A 15,335-nucleotide genomic window follows, 5' to 3' on the forward strand; every position below is an offset into this window, starting at 1 on the left:
TCCACAGGATAGAGCAGGAGAGTACACAGGAACACAGGAAGCTGCCACATACTGAGTCAGACCACTGGTCTATCTAGTTCAGTATTGCCTTCACAGACTGGCAGCGGCTTCTCCAAGGTTGCAGGCAGGAATATCTCTCAGCCCTATCTTGGAGATGCTGCCAGGGAGGGAACTTGAAACCTTCTGCCCTTCCCAGAGCGGCTCCATCCCCTGAGGGGAATATCTTGCAGTGCTCACACATCAAGTCTCCCATTCAGAGAACGCGGACCATGCTTAGGTAAATGGACAAGTCATGCTTGCTCATGAGTGTGGCCCCAGACACGCCCCCCGCGTCTGACATCAGACAGGGCGTTATTTCGGTCCCAAACAGGGCTGTGCGGCCCCATTTGGAGCTGAAATCGGCCCGCGCTGCATTGGTAGTGTGGCTGGAGTGACTCTCCCTGCCTTAAAGGCAGGGAGAGCTGCTCCTAGTCTTGCTCCCAATGCAGCAGGGCCGATCGATCTCCCTCCCAAATGGGGCAACATGGCCCTGTTTAGGAAAGAGATCAGCCTGCGCAGCATTGGCAGCGTGGCCGGAACAGCTCTCGCTGCCTTTAAGGCAGGGAGAGTCACTCCGGCTCATGTTGCCCAATGCAGTGTCTGCCGATCTCCCTTACAAACAGGGCCATGTGGCCCCGTTTGGGACATCATGTCCCCCGCGTCTGACATCAGACGCGGGGGTGTGGCTAGCCAAGCCCCTGCATCTGATGTCAGATGCAGGGGGTGGGGCCATGGGGCTGTGGTGGCAGCCATGCAAAGGCCACGGCCAGCCTCCCTACGCTCCTGTGCTTGCTACCACAAGACCAGTATATGAATGAATGAATGAATGAATGGACCCAGAAAGAAACCAGCAGCCAGTGCAGATGCTTCAAAACAGGCTATAAGTCAAGTTTAGGTCAGGATAATTGACCTATAAGTCAAGACTTGTTAACCTGGGCCATCACATTTTGCATTAGCTGAAACTTCTAAAACGGTCTTCAAAGGCAACCCCATGTAGAGAGCAGCCGAATAGTCTGGAGAGCACCAAAGCATGAATGGCATATCCAGTGCTAAGATCTTCTTCTTCTTCTTCTTCTTCTTCTTCTTCTTCTTCTTCTTCTTCTTCTTCTCCTTCTCCTTCTCCTTCTCCTTCTCCTTCTTCTTCTTCTTCTTCTTCTTCTTCTTCTCAACAAAAAATTCCCAAAGTGGGTTACATATAACTTTGAAAAGTAGTTTACATACTCAGAGTGGTTTACAAGAAGTAGACGAGGAGGCTGTTCACATGAGCAGCTGTACGCAGGCTTGGGCTAGGGCTGATCGTGTGAAGTGCCGGGATCGAGGCCAATCTGGCACTGCCTGCCCGGATAGCCTGGGAATTTCCCTGGGGTTTATTACCTGGATAAAAGGTAATACAAGGATAAAAGGCGAGTGTGCCATTTTACCCAGGTCTGGGATCATGTGTGTGCTTAGGCTGCAAGCAGCCTAAGCAGACATAGAGCCCGGTGCCTAGAGCGACTGGCTTGAGGGGGAATCCCTCAATGCACTGTGCTCATGAAGTGCATTTAGGGATATCTGGAGGCCGGGCTTCTTCCCAGCCACCAGAACTCTGTGCTGCTCAGAGCAGTGCAGATCGTGTGGGCACATGAGCTATGTGCCACACAAAACATTAATGACTGTCTGGGGAAAGGTAAATTCAATCCGGCCTCCCCCTCCATGCCCCAGTAATGTTTGTGTGAATGACTTCTTAAGACTCTGAGAGCCTGAGGCAGAATATTCATCTGAGTCCCATCTCCCCACTTTCTTCTCTCTAGAGGATATACTGTGCAAGGTCATGGAAGCTGTGTGGAATGTAATGGCTGTGCAGTTGTGCAAGCACAAACATTGCGGCAAACTCCATTTGCACAACAGTGCTTTTGCACCACTGTACAGATGTTAAGTTCCACTACATGGATAGTGTTGCACAGTATATCAGCCGCTGCATTGTCAGTGCAATAACCCCAAATCCTGAAATGACTCTTGATTCCAGGGTTATATTTTAACTGATGAGTTTTACCACCATGGAAAGGACCTATCTGGATTATTTCAAATACTGAGCCATACTTTGGATTGGCAGGAGGCTCTGTGTATGGGGCCTGAGGCAATCACCCCTTTTGTCTCCCCCACAAAAAGAACTTATTTTCTGGTAGGAGAACCAACCTGCAGCTTGATGCAATTGCTGCACACAAGTAAATGCCTTGGGCTGGGGCGCTTCCTCATGAGTAGTCCTGCTGCTCCCAAGTAAGCCAAGCCTGCCGTTACAAGTGGCAAGCTTGGAGGGACATTATTCCTCAAAAGGTTTGTGCAGAGATCACGAGGAACATTGTGGGGAAGTTAACTTAGTAACTTTTTGAAGATGCTGTGATTTGCTTAAAACAAAACGATGAGGGAAAGTAAGGTCATTGTCCTGTATTCTTAGTTCTTATGTGCTGGGCTTGAAGTCTGGCACTGAAAAGAGTTAGGGAGCCCCTCCCACTCCTCCCTCTGCTGCCCATTTAATGCAGATTAGGAACATAGGAACACAGGAAGCTGCCATATACTGAGCCAGACCATTGGTCCATCTAGCTCAGTATTGTCTACACCAGGGATTCTCAATGTGTGGGTCCCCAGACGTTGCTGGACTTCAACTCCCATAATCCCCAACCCCAGTGGCCTTTGGTTGGGAATTATGGGAGTTGAAGTCCAATTACATCTGGGGACCCACACGTTGAGAATCCCTGGTCTACACAGACTGGCATCGGCTTCTCCAAGGTTGCAGGCAGGAATCTCTCTCAGCCCTATCTTGGAGATGCCAGGGAGGGAACATGGAACCTAGATGCTCTTCCCAGAGCAGCTCCATCCCCTAAGGGGAATATTTTGCAGTGCTCACATGTAGTCTCTCATTCATATGCAACCAAGGCGGACCCTGCTTAGTTACGGGGACAGGTCATGCTTGCTACCACAAGACCAGCTCTCTTTCTTTGAAAGCCATACAGGCAGGCCCTTGGGGGGAAATGTATGTATATGGATGCCCCATAGGGAGTAGAGATGGCCCTAGGCTGGAGACACCCTAGGAAAGTGTCTCCAGCAGCGGGACACACAAGTCACTTGTACATCTGGCTAGTGGTGTTTCCCTACCATGCGCCATATGGTGGAGATGTGCATTTCTCCAGGGGCAGATCTACCACTGAGTTTTCCACCAGGGGTGTGTGTGCCAAAGGGAGCAGCTGCACTCTACAGCAGCCCCCACCTCCCACTGCTGAGCTCCACAGCCCCTGCTCACTGCCGCCATCTTGGCTAGCTTGCTTCCCTTCCTCGATTGCAGTGGGGTATAATAATTTCACTGTTGGGTGCCTGTTCATCCTGGAATGGGTTCATGGTGGATGGACTCATGCCAAGGCAGTGATGTCATTATACTACGCAGCGGCTGGCAAAGGGAAGCAAGGTGGTGGTGATGGATGGCAGCAGTGAGTGGGGGCCGTGGGGGGCCAATGGTGGGCAAACAGTGGTATGGCATGAGTGGGGGTTGTGGAGGCCAGAGATGGGTGGGTGAGAGCTGTGGTGGCAGTGGTGGTGGCAGCCCACCAAAGAGTTCAGACACGGGTCACCGCCAACGTCACTACGCCACTGCATTTCTTTTTTGGAGCTGGATGTTGGTGGTGCTTCCTGTGAAGTCATCCCCAGAGTACCTTCACAGGCTGGACCTCAAGTAACTTCAAAATCTTCCAGCACTTCAGTTCTGCATGGGCTCTGCATTCCTGAGCTGTCTGAGACTATGAGAAGCTACCGTCATAAAATGGTGGGAGAATCAGTCAAAATAAGGCGGGGAATCCCTTCTCCACATCTCATGATACCTGACAATCCTTTGCCCACCAGATTCATAAGAAAAACAGAAGAGCTCCCCCACCCGCCCCAGCAGAGAGACTGTTCTCCATTTTTTGTCGAGCTGGCATATTTCACTTCTTATAGGGAGTATGACAGCTGCAAGCTTTCCTCATCTTCTCATTGCAAAGAAATGATGACCCTTCTCTGACAGGATTTCCCAATTCCTGCCTCAGTTCCTCTTTCAAGTTTATGTATTTTTCTGCCTTAAGTTCTCTTGGCAGCATGGAAATGAGTGGAAACGAGGGTGACTAAGAGGGGAAGACCCAATCGTGTCAGAATTTCAGAAGTGCTCCTGGGTTGCATAAGAGCTATTTTTAATGCAATTGCAGACAATGGCTGGAAACTTCAAACCGCTTACTCTGAGATTGCGGCAATGCTCACATATCCCTTTTCTCACTGATTCTCATTCATACAGCTCTCTTGGTGTAAGTTTTGCTGGTTACTTGAGAGCATATCTACAGCAGATACGTTGGTTTTTATACTAGTTTTATACGAAATAATTTCCTCAAATCATTCTGGGAATTGTAGTTTGATGAGGGTGATGAGAATTCAGAGTTCCGCAGCACCCCCTCAGAGAACTACATTTTCCAAAGTTCCTTATAGAGAGGGAATGACTATGGAACCAATTTAAGTCTGTAATGTCAATATGCGCAAAATGATGGAAACTTGACAGATACATTAGAGGTAGGAGATAAGGAAACAGCTTGTCTTTGGGCTGGCAGGGGGAAGTAAGAATTCGTTTTCTTTCATGACTCATTTACCTTTGCAGTGTCTGCCCACTCTTTGCTGTCAAAAGACACAGTCTGCTCTTGCACAATGCAGCGGCATGAAATTTCTTGCCAGATTTCCTTTAATAAATTGTCTTTTAAGGGATCTCATAAAGAAGTATGTTTAGTGGTGCAATGGCTGTAGTCTTGTCGGCTCAAACACCAATTCAAAAATAGGTAGGGAAGCAAATTTCCAACAGTGGGCAGCAGAAGGAGAAAAGGCACTGTTCCAGGAATTGACCCAAGGGGTTTTATGGTTCGTTGAACTTATCAAAAGCCTGGACTCTACTGCCTATGTGAAGATAGTGCATGACCAATTAAAAAGCAATGGTGCTTTTTATTATGCTATCCTCTGTTGGAGTCACCAGTTCAAATCTATTTGCAGTCACAGGGATAGGGATTTTTGAGTAGGGATTTTTCGGGTCCGAATCTAGGGTGATTTGTTTTGTCTACAAATCACTCGAATCAGCCAGATTCGGGTACAAGTCATTTTGTACCTGAATCGATTCACACATCCCTAGAGGTGAGACAGTAGTCTTAAGTGGCAGATTATTGGGGAGTCAGCAAGGGGGCAAGATGCCCGTTCCTGGAGCAGCCCTTCAGGACCAATCTGATTCTTGAAAGCTTTGAAGAAGCACAAAGAGATAAGAGGCAGCTGCTGGGTAACCTTCCTTCTTCCCTACCCCACCACGCCACCTTCAAACCTGCAAGGGTTGGTTTTGAAAGAGCACTAGCATTGTGGGACAAGGAAACATTTGGTGCCTTGCCTCAGACACCACAGTACCTTGGGCCATCCCCTGTGTGGTCAGCAAGAGTGCAATGCCATTTTGAATAGCCACTGGAGAAGTATGAAGTCCAAGCACAAAAGTACCCTCAGAAGGGATGCAAACATGAATACGAATACAAACACAAATACGAAAATGGGATGCCATTTTGCATTGGGGACTTAAAAACAAATATTCCCAGTTCTGAAAAAGTATGCTGCCATGGTGTCTCTTTCTATTTAGGAATCTTAGAGAGGTGAACTTACAGTAGGTGATCTCCCATCATGTGGCTAGTGGTTTGCTGAAGAGTTAATGAGAAAACCTAGACCATTGGTCCATCTAGCTCAGTATTGCCTGCACAATCTGGCACAGCTCTCCAGGGTTACAAACAGAGGTCTTTTCTTGCCCTCCGGGAGATGCCAAAGATCGGACCCTTCTGCACTCAAGCCATGTGCTCTTTCACTGAACTATAGCCCCTTTCTCAATGAATATATATATTTCTTCAACCCTTCCCAAGCCCACTGGGTTGCCTCAAGTAGGCCCAGCCTCTGTCCAGATCTCCAGCACCTCACCAGCCTAATCTATAAGAATGGAACAATCAGCCCATGAACACAATTTAGAGAACCTCAGTTTCTCAGATCTACAGGCCAATGTGGGTTGTTGATTGGGTTTCCCTAATCAATAGGCTTTTTGCCATCACATAGTTTCATACCAGAGTTTCAAAACCCAGCTTGCAATGCATAATGGAAGAAAGACAGTAAAGAAAGCATTCAGTGCTCTTTCTGGGCATATGTGAACAATAACAACAACAAAAATGGCTTTTAGGATTCTGTCTTGTATGGTTTGGCTCCCATAGCAGTGGTCCTCCAGAGGATGCTTCTGAGTTCTCAGCAACATGTATGAGCAGAAATGCCCTAATGCCAATTCCAAAAGCTCTGTCTCTCCACTGTGCCAGGAAACTGCCCTGAGCCATTTTTGGAAGGGCGGTATATAAATCAAATAAATAAAAATTAATAATAATAGGGTAAAATTCCCTGCTAAGGGCCATAAACATGTTTTTAGAGCTGTGTCTTCCAAGCTTTCTGCATCAGGGAACATTCTGCACAGCAACTTGTCTGCTGAGGAATCCCTTATCTATCTATCTATCTATCTATCTATCTATCTATCTATCTATCTATCTATCTATCTATCTATCTAAAGCCCTTCCAAAAATGGCTCAGGGCAGTTTACAACAAAATAAAAACAATTAAAACAAGTTAACAATTACAATCAAAACTATAAAAACAGAATAAAACCAATTAAACATTCAAACAGTTAAAACCCTGGAAGGCCAGGCCAAACAGATAGGTTTAAAGGGCTCTCGTGAAAGACAATAATGAACTTAAATTACGGATTTCTGCCGGGAGTGCATTCCATACCTCAGGAGCAGCTACAGAGAAGGCCCGCCTCTGAGTCACCACCAGACGAACCGGTGGTAACTGGAGACAGACCCCCTCAAGGTGGGATGGGGATCATGCAGAAGACCTCCTCAAGGTGGGGTGGAGCTCAACGTGAGGTGGGAATCATGCAGATGAAGGCGCTCTCTAAGAGAACTCAGTCTGCCACTGAATAGCTGTTTGTGCCAGAAGATCCTGGGGCATATTCTAATCTATGGTAGTTCATGCAAGGCACTAGCCAGGTGTATGGGGCCTTACTATTGTCCCATTGCACTGAGAACAGAGTCTTCTGGGCATTTCAGTTCTGTAATATTGTGCAAATTGGCTGGCACACTGCACAATGTTCCATCTGCCTTGCAATAGGACCTGTGCGCAGTTGCACAGAAGCTCTCTTGCACAAGAATTGTAAACACAGTTGCATGATGGATGGCCTTCATCTCCAATGCTTGTCCATCATGCAACTGTGCATACACAATCCTTGCAGCTTGTGTGAGAGTGCTCTTGTGCAACTGCATGCATGTTCTGTTACAAGGCAGATGGAACGTTGCGCAGAATGTCAGCCCCTGTTTTTCAGGGAAGCTTGTCTACTATTATTGATATGATCATTGGGGAGCCTCTGGTAAGGTTCCTAGGAATTCCAGAGTTCCTCAGGATGGAAACCATGGCTTTCAAGTGTCTGTAGCGATGTCATAGCTATGTCACAATAGGGATGTATTGTGATGAGTGCTTTCTACTAGAATGCAAGTAAGAAGGGAAGAGAGGAGGAACAGCTCTGTTCTGGAGTACCCAGTAACACTCTTTCTCTGAATTCTCATTGTTATATGACTAATCTCTAGAATCTAGGCCACATTACAGATTTCTCACAGGAAAGGTGTAAGAAACTGCAGGCAACCGGCTTTCATGTGTGAGGGTTGTATACACTTGTGTTTTGCTGCATGGACATTATGTACACTTGTTGCAAAACTGTGTATACTCATTGTACATGACAATTATATATGTGGTTTAATATAATGTACTAGTAACTGGAAGTGTCTTCTGTGTCGGAAAGATGTTCTGTTTGATGCAATGCTTAAAGGGCTACTATTTTACTGTTGGACTTGGAACAGGAGGACTCTAGTTCAAATCTCTGCTTAGTCATGAACTTGGGCCAGTCATCAGCTGACATCCAGACTAATGAATCACTGGTGCAATGGGAAAAGCACAAAATAGCACCAGTGCTTCTGAAGAGTTCCAGACTAACACTGCACCGGTGCTAGTGAGAATATGTGTGGGAATTTTAATGACCTTCCCTTCCCCTGGAAGCTTTCTGTATCATCCCAGAATATGTCCCTGAGGACTGCATGGCCCTTGGGGACATATTTTTGGGTGGAAGATTGTTAACATTTGCTCCCACCACTGAACCAGCAGTGGAGCTAAGTTAGTGGAAGCACTGGCACATCTCCTGTTACATGAGTGCTTTGTTAGTTGGGATGTCAGTCACTGTTTTTCAACCTAACCTACTGTGGGGATAAAAGTAAGTGCAAAAAAGCCCTCTGACTGGGAGGGCCAATGGGAAGAGGACAAACTGAATTTGGTCAGGGACAGAAAATGTGCTGCTCTGTTTTTGGAGCTAGTTGTAGAGGTTCAAGAGATGCTGATGCAGCTTTGGACTGGCAATGCTTAGGCATCTTCTTGCTTGTTCTTGCATCAGCCTGGTTAATTTTAAATTAATAGTTTTTGCAAAAGGTGCTCTAAATCTTCCGGAGAACACTTACTTTGCAATGTTGCTCTGGAGCCAAACTAGAAGTGACATGGGAGATCCATGAATAGGATCTTGGATGCTTTTTAAAAAAGCGAATAATAGCATTTATGGGGGGGGCAATGGGAGACCCTGGCTGGGACCATGGTGCGGGGTGGGGTGGGGTGGGATGGGGCAGCTTAATGGATCCCCTGCGCCATTTTCCCAGTGAAAATCCCTCTCCCTGAATCTGTCATCACAGTCTTACTGAAATGTGAAAAGCGAAATTTCAAAAAGCCACAGTGTTTCTTAACGGGAACATTACTCCACTTATTTGATCATACCCAAATGACACATGGGGTTGCCGAAATGCTCTCATGCTAAGTTACTGTTGCCTCGATGTGTGCAAGGGCTGGAAGGGAGGGGGTGGGGGGACGGCTGCTAAAAATGCTAGGATCAGGGTTTCCTGGGGAAAACAGCAAGTCGACATTTTAGAGGCAACCAAAAAAGAAAAAGGAAAAGAGAGCACTACCTCAAACAATGCTTTTTCTTCTTCTTTCCTGTGTTATAAAGTTTCTAAGCCAGTCTCTACGTTGCAAGCAGAGGCAGGCATGGTTTTGCATGAAGACCTTAAAGTGCCATTTGGGGGCAGATTACGCCACTGCTGGCTGCAATGTGGTAAGCCGAGTGTGACAACTTGCTCAGAGTCCAGCGCCTGTTGTCATGAAAGGGCTGCTTTCAAAACGGAGCTGGTTTCCTTATTTCCCATGGAGCAAGAAGCATTCCAGGCTTTGATAGGGTGGCTGTGTGTGCAGTCGGGACGGCCGTGAGACTGTGGTGCAAGCATGGGATCCTTGGGTTGCACGTCTCTGGCCAGGTTCAATTCAAGGTGCTGGTTTTGGGAGGCTTTCTCCTACATGCGTTACCTTGCATGCTCTGAAAGATCCTGCTCCAGGTGCCTCTCCTGCAGGAGAATCTGTGAATCTCTATCCAAAGATTTTATTTTATTTTATTTTTACATTTCTATCCCAGTCTTTCTCCAAGGAGTTATGTGGTTATGTTTATCCCGAGAACAATGTGAGGTAGGTTGGGCGGAGAGAGAAGTGACTGGTTCAGAGTCACCCAGTGATGAGTTTCATGGCCAAATGGGTATTAGAACTCAGGTCTCCCCGGTCCTTGATCCACACTCTAACCACTACACCGTACTGGCTCTCATCAGGGAAGTCCATCCATCCATAAGCTGGGTAGGAGACAAATCCTACCCTGCCAACTGAGCAAAGAGGCACCTTTTAAAAGTGGTGATTTCCTTTATTGAGCAGAGGAGAGCAATTGGCCCTGCCCAACCCCAGCACAGCATCCCTCCAGTGGCTGTTGCTGGTGCCTATCTTATGTTTCTTTTTAGATTGTGAGCCCTTTGGGAAGCAGGGTCCCCTTAGCTAAGCAGGGTCTACCCTGTTTGCATATGAAAGGGAGACTAGAAGTGTGAGCACTGTAAGATATTCCCCTCAGGGGATGATGGAGCCACTCTGGGAAGAGAATCTAGGAGACAATACTGAGCTAGATGGACCTATGGTCTGACTCATTATATGGCAGCTTCTTATGTCCCTATGTCCCTATGACAGTGAGTCAGTTCGTTTTTCCTTTGCAATATTATGAAGTACTTAATGACGTAGAGGGGAAATAACTTGCCTAGTGAGCAAGAGGTTGCTGGTTCGAATCCCCGCTAGTATGTTTCCCAGACTATGGGAAACACCTATATTGGGCAGCAGCAACATAGGAAGGTGCTGAAAGGCATAATCTCACACTGCACAGGATGCGGCAATGGTAGGAACATAGGAAGCTGCCATATACTGAGTCAGATCATTGGTCTATCTAGCTCAGTATTGTCTTCACAGACTGGCAGCAGCTTCTCCAAGGTTGTAGACAGGAATCTCCCTCAGCTCTATCTTGGAGATGCCAGGAAAGGAACTTGGAACCTAGATCAGGGTTTCTCAATGTTTTTGGAGTCATGGACTGGTACATTCTTTGTGTGCAGTTTCCAGGACCAGCAGTTTGTATAGGGGTCCCTCCCCCCAACCCTAGGCCGCTGAAAAAATTTCGGGCCGGTAGGGGCCACCACCAGGAACTCACCGGAGCTCATTTCCAGGCAGCCCTTGTTGCTGGATAATGTTCATTGGAGGAAGCTAAATTAACGTTATCCAGCAATGAGGGCTGTCTGCCTAGAAATGAGCTCTGGAGAGCTCACCCAGGCTCCATGGATCCCAGGCCTCGCCCCTCTACGTGTGAGGGATTGGTACCCTCACGGACCGGTACCCAACAGCCATGGACCGGCACTGGTCCATGGACCGGTGGTTGAGAAACACTGATCTAGATAGAAATGTAGTTGAATTGACAGATATAGCAAAGATCAAGATATATACGATATCAGATCACAAGGACCCTGTGGATATAATGTTACTCTTCATTCTTGCAGTTTTAATTTAACTGTGCAGTATAAGAAGCATGTACTGTATTACCTCACATGACCCCATATTGTTCCCCTCTCCTTTTGTTGTTTTCCATTGCTTCTTTAGATTGTAAGCTTCCTGAGGACAGAGACCTCTTTGTTTTTACCTAAGTAATTCTAGGAAGTGTTGCTTAGACTGATGATGATGTAACAAGAACAAATAATACCTTTGAAAAAAAAGTGTAATTCAGTTGCCAAATTAAACATTATTCACATGGTTCTTCTAACAATGCCTTTATCATTCAACTGAAAAGATCAGGAGGAGGCGGCGAAAAAGAAAAGCTGTGCAGGGGATGGGAGAAAGAGCTAGAGCAACCCCACCCACGAGCGCGCGGAGGGAGCTAGCATTGCACTAGTGGAAGAATTACGTAAAACACCTGTGTGTGGCTGCCTCCCGCTTTGGCTAGAATGGAGGGTGTGTGGGTAGTGGGCATTTGCAGCCAGTACTCACAATCTGCTTTTTCGTGATTTACATTTCAGCAACACCATTCAAGCAAGACAGCTGGTGCAGCAGAACCAGTCGCTAAGTCTACAGTCTTAGATGAGACAGGCTGAGATCCTGCGTTATAAGCAAAGTTGTGCTCGCGCAAGAAGCTTGCACAGCTGTGTTAAAATACGGGGATCTGTAGAATTGCACTTTTTGCACCATAGTGCTCTTGAGGAAATGTTTTCTTTAAAACCAATGAGGCCTGTCACAGGTCCCCCAAGGGCTGCACAAGCACTAGCACTAGCACTGGCGGATTAAAGAGGCAGTAGAGGTAACTGCCTATGGCAGCAGAATTCCCCCAGTGGCAAATTTTGGTGTTGTGGGGAAAGTTTTTTTAAAGGGGTGGGCTGGGGAGTTCAAATCTATTTTTTAACTTCCTGCGTGTGTAGAAAGGCCCGAAATCAGGCGATAGCTATCATTTGGGAAGTTGGTGGGCTTGGGTTAGGAGTGGCATTGCTGCTCTCTCCGTGGCAGCGGAGCGGTGGTTTTAAAGTGAAAAAATAGATTTGAACTCCCACCCTACTTCCTCCCTTGTCTCTGGGGCAGCAAATCTTTGGCCACCTATGGGTGGCAAAGAGCTTAATCTGCCCCTGAGCACTAACATGCTTTCAGTGGCATAGCAGTACTAGTCTGTACGGCAAGCTCTGAACTGGGCGCACGTACTGCATTTACCCAAATAGAAGACAACTATTCTGTATTTACCCGTATAGAAGACAATTTAAGATGACCACACACCCCTGAAAAACAGAGGGTAAATACTGTATAGGTTATACCTGCATTCACCTGAAAGGAACAGGACTCTGAATTTAAGACAAGCTGCTGATTTCTAACATCAAAGAACTTGGAAAAAACCTAGTCTTGGATTCAGGTAAATATAGGGCAACCTTCCTCGGCCAGCACTTCGTAAAACAGCATGTCGGCCACGATGGCCTGGTTCTCTGTGAGGCTTTGGTAAGCCTGTACCTGGGCTGTATAGGCTTCAGCTGGGTGCTCCCACAATGATGCAAAGGATACCAGTGGTTGGGAAGTAGTAGCAGGAGATGGGTATTGCATTCAGGTCCTGCTGGAGGCCTTCTCAGCTGGCCACTCTAGGAAGCAGGATACGGGACGCTTTGTCTAATCCAGGAATGACTTTAGAACAATTCGTTTTGGGGAGGAAAGTGGAGGCAAAGGATGTTATTGGGAGAGGGAGGATTTTGCTATCCATTAAATACAGTGGTAAGGAAATTAATGTTAGTTTATTTGCCTTATTAATGAAGCTTGCCTGTCGTTTTCAAACTGGCTTGACATTTGCAAATTTCAGAAAACGGATCAGATTCCTCTTAGAAAAAGCTAAGGTCATACACAGGGCCAAAATCCCTGGTGCCTGGGGAGAGCGGAGGGGAAAGCAGGAGCATACGTGCCTTTCCCCACATGACTAGGCGCTTGCCAGCACTCCACCATGCTGTGTGCCCACACAATCAGTGCAGTGGAGCTGACTACATTTGGGATCTGGAGGAGGAAGTCCAGCAGTATCCCTCAAAGCATTGTGCGGGCAGTGGAGAGGCTATCCGCAGCAATGCAGCAACTCCCGGTTTCCTGGCTGCTCTGTAGGTGGCAGTCTGTGATTTAAAGGAAGCCAGGCTGCTGGGAGCGGCTGCACAAAGCCCTGGCCACACACGATCGAGGCTGCCAAGGTAAGATGTGGCTTTGCCCTGTTAACCTAGGTTAAATGTTAGGTAGATTTAACAGGTAGCCCTGCTCTGGAGCAGCAGCAGGGAAGGAGTGCATCCCAAGGCTCCACACAAGCCTTGCTACCCAGGTTTTCCCATTCCTACCCTGCTGCGGCTAGTCGTATGAATGATCTTGCTGTCTTTTTGGATTAGGCCAAACCTTTGAGTCAAGTTTTCTCTTCCTGTCTAAGACCATGTGGCAGGAAAGTTTGGATGCTTGTAAAGGGGAATCTGGTAAGGAAATGGCATAACTTCCCAAAATGCCTGCCTGGAGGCAGTAATGGGCTGGATGAGGGATAACAAACTGAAGCTGAATCAAAATAAGATAGAGGTACTGACTGTGGGGTTTGGGACCCGAGAGAGGGTTTAGATCTGCCTGTTTTGGATGGAGTTACACTCCTCCTGAAAGATCAGGTATGTAGCTTGGGAGTGCTCCTGGATCCAAAACTCTCTCTGGTTTCTCAGGTTGAGGCAGTGGCCAGGAGTACTTTTTATCAGCTTTGACTGATATGTAAGCCACGTTGTGTCTTAGGAAGATGCCACCTACAGGTTTGTTGATGAAGGTCCCTTGTCACACCTGTTTTCCCAGGCTTTTAACTGAAATTAATTTTAAACTGTTTAATTGTTTATATCCTATGAAACAGTTTTAACTTTTTAAATTCTGTGATATTGTTTTAATTGTTTTTTTAAAACTCTGTTTTATTTGTTGTCTTAAATTTTGTACACGGCCCAGAGATACACGTCAGGTGGTATAGACATATGATAATATGATAAACACAAAAACATCCCCCCCCCCCGAGAAACCCCCAGTGGAAGATAATGGACCTCTGCAAGTGTCAATTTGCTTAGATGCCTACCTTTTTATTTTTTTTAACTAGATTACTGCAGAATTCATCCCAAGGCAAAATTTCATCTGTTTCCAAATTTAGCAGCGCCACCTACAGGTTTGTTGATGGAGGTCCCATAAGTCAAATATTTTCCAGTTTTCTTCTTCCCCCTTTACTTTGAATTTTAGCCACCCAATAACCCTGTGAGATAGCCTGGGAAGAGAGATTTGCCTCAGATCAGCCAGGAGCTTCAAAGCTGAGTAACAGATCTGAATGTACAAAGCTGCCTTGTAACAAGTCAGGCCATTAATCTATCTAGCTGATATGGCATGCCCTGGATGACAGTTGATCTCCGGGGTTTTTCTAAGATTCTTTAACCAAAGGGAGAGAGCCTGGAATTGTCTGCATGCAAAACCTGTGCTTTGCCACTGAGCTATGGTCACAAACAGAGTTTCTTTAACATCTAAATGCAAAGTGAGTCATTCCAGCACAAACTCAGTTGTTTGGACTTGCAGGGGAACAGGAAACATACTGCTGCTCTTGGAATAATCCTTCCATATTTACCTTCAGTGAGATGTGTCAGCCTACTTGGTCATACACTGATGGCCAGAGGTCCTACACTGGTCCTACACTGATGATGGCCAACCTTTTGAGCAAGGGCCCCCACAAATCAAGTCTGAAATAGCACCACTCTAGTGTGCAGTGGGGGTCTCTTCAGTAGTGGCACCTGGTCTGTGGAATTCCCTGTCGGAGCAAGTGAGGTTGGCTCTCTGTGTGTAATCAGCCAGGGACCGATTAACCCTTTTGCCCCCCTTAGGCGGCCAAGGATTTTCCACCCCCACCACCCCAGTGAGGAGAGTAGGGGTCGGTGGTGAGGATAAAGCCCCCCCCTACTCCTAAATGCCGCCGCAGTGGTGGGGCAGCCAGTGACCAGCAACCGCACAAGGGCTGCTGCCTGCAGGAGGAGCCGGGGAGCGCCGGGGACGAGAGGCAAGTCCCCCCTTCCCATTGAAATCTTGCTGCCTTGGTGGCAGAATGCAGCGGCTTAAAACGGGGATTGAGAGGCAGGGTTGTGATGGGGGAGGAAGTTCCTTCGCCCTTTTACCTTAAAGCAGTTTCTGCTGCCTGGACAAACTCACGCTCGGCGAGGGAGAGCTCCTTCCAGCTCCCCTCCTCACTCCCAAATGAGTGCCCGCCCCGC

Source organism: Hemicordylus capensis, chromosome 4, assembly GCF_027244095.1.
Source record: "Hemicordylus capensis ecotype Gifberg chromosome 4, rHemCap1.1.pri, whole genome shotgun sequence".
Classification (NCBI taxonomy): domain Eukaryota; kingdom Metazoa; phylum Chordata; class Lepidosauria; order Squamata; family Cordylidae; genus Hemicordylus; species Hemicordylus capensis.